This window comes from Myotis nattereri, assembly GCF_964212035.1.
Source record: "Myotis nattereri genome assembly, chromosome: X".
Lineage (NCBI taxonomy): Eukaryota > Metazoa > Chordata > Mammalia > Chiroptera > Vespertilionidae > Myotis > Myotis nattereri.
Genome location: NC_138078.1, coordinates 37,402,167 through 37,404,591, shown reverse-complemented (window position 1 = coordinate 37,404,591; position 2,425 = coordinate 37,402,167).

Below are 2,425 nucleotides of genomic sequence, written 5' to 3'. Positions count from 1 at the left end.
AGACAACAGCAACCAAGACACAAATTCAGCAAGATGCTCACATAACCCATAGAAGGGACATTCCTAGAGCATCTAGCTCAGAAGATCAAGGAGACTACACCACTGGGTGCCACAATAAGGCCACTTCACCAAGATTGTGAGACATAGCAGTCTTATTCAATACAAAGAGGAAAACACACACACACACACACACACACACACACAAAACAAACAAACAAAAAAATGGGGAAACAAAGAAACAGGCTTCAAATGAAATAACAGGGAGAATCTCCAGAAAGAGAGCTAAAGGAAATGGAAGCAAGCAATTTATCAGAAATGGTGTATAAAGTAAAGGTTTTCAGAATGCTAAACAGAATGAAAAGGACATAAAAACCATGTAAAACAACCAGTCAAAAATTAGGAATGACATAGCAAGAATAAAAAAAAATGGAAGGGATTAAGGATATCATAGAAAAAGCAGAGAATCGAATTGATGAATTAGAAGACAAGGTAGAAAAAAAGCACTCAAAAAAGAACAAAAATTAAAAAGCATGGGGACAGTTTAAAGGTAACTTATGGACCACATGAATGGAACAACATATGCATCATAGGGGTACCAGAAAGAGAAGAAATTGAAGGGATAGAGAACTTGTTTGAAGTGATAATCATAGAAAACTAACCTAATCTGGTGAAGGAAAAAATCACACAAGTTCAGGAATCACAGAGTCCCAATAAAAATGAGACCAAAGAGACCCACACCACAACAAAACATAATTAAAAAGGTAAATGTTAAAGACAAAAAGAGAATCCTAAAGGCAGCGAGAGAGACACTCAGTTAGCTACAAGGGCACTCCCATAGAGTTGTCAGATGATTTTTTAACAGAAACACTACTGGCCAGAAGGGAATGGCATGAAGTGTTCAAAGTAATGAAAAGCAAGGATCTGAAACTAGGACCACTCTATCCAGCAAGGACATTATTCAAAATTGAAGGCAAAGTAAAGAGCTTCCCAGGAGGATCCAAGATGGTGGCTGACAGGACAGCAGAGAGCAAGATAGTGTGAGTGAGTGAGAGCCAAAGGAGAGTGGGTGGACATGCAAAGTGTGTGTGTGTGTGTGTGTGTGTGTGTGTGTGTGTGTGTGACAGTTATATTCCACAGGGCTGTTGGAGACTAGAGGACTAGGCTCCCCTGGCCGGGCAGCCTCTACTACCTCTGAAATCTATCCAAGGGCAGCTGGCACTACCGCAGAGACCTCACCACCTTGAAGGGGAGAGCGGCTGTGATCGGAAGCCCAGCCTTACCTTCACCTGGGGAGACCTCGAATACCACCCAGGACCCTACAACCACAATGCCCAGGGACCAGCTGCCTTGGCAGCAAACCCACAAACACCCGGACTCCAGTATCCCCAGCCGCGGGCTCCTAAAAAGTTTGTCCAGGGGGAGACAAGGTGGCTGTCAAATAGACGAATGGGTCCTGCACCTTCTCAAAGAACAGATAAAAGAAAGAGCTGAATCGAATAACATCCACCAGGAATTGGTGAATTAAACACAGCTGGTGAGGGAATCCATGGAGAGAAAGGTCAGAGATCTCCTAGAGAGGTGGGATTGGGGATCTGGGCTAGAGAGAGAAACACCGCGCATCCAGGACTAGAGTCTCAGAAGGAGATTGCGCTGCACCAAATCCACTGCCCTTGGGGTAAGTGTAGCCCTCAAATGTGGAAGGGAGTCCACAGGGATGCCAGCAGTTGGGGACTCTAGACCTAAGCCCACAGACGTGGGAGACTGCACCCAGAAAGGCAGCCTGAAGTTCTATACTGGCCGCACAGTGCCAGGGGGAGAAAGACACGAGGCTGCCTGGTTGCTCTGTCTTTATAACTTCCTTGCTTTTACTTGCTAAACCCAGTGCATAGGATCTTTTAATTAAAAACACTCACTGAGACTGCAGGGGAAGGTGGTTTTTGTGGAAACTGGGGAGCAGAATAGGGAGAGACAAGCAGGAAGTCAGCTCTGGGACAGTCGGTCCCTTCAACCCTGAACAGCCCTTTTTCTCCTGAAGACCAGGCTCCTCCTAACAGTGCAGCCACACCCAGTCTTGAGTGTGGCAGGGAAAGGAAGATTCTAAATACCCCCAGGGAGCCCTGGGGGACTGGTTTGAGGGGCCATTTGGTCCTGGAAACTAATACAGAAACACCACCACCTAGGGGCCTTGTCAGAAATAGACATTTTGGGACTAAAGAGAAACACTACAGTACAGAAGATTGGGATCTTAAGCCAGCCAAAGGAACACTTCACTTGTTCATTTTTATTTTATTTTATTTTTTTATTACTCTGTTATCTCTTTTTTTGTTTTTTTCCTGTTTTTATTTGTTGCTTTATCTTCTATTTCTTTTCACATTATTTTTTCCATCACTCTATTTTATTTTATTTTTATTTGCTATTTTTATAA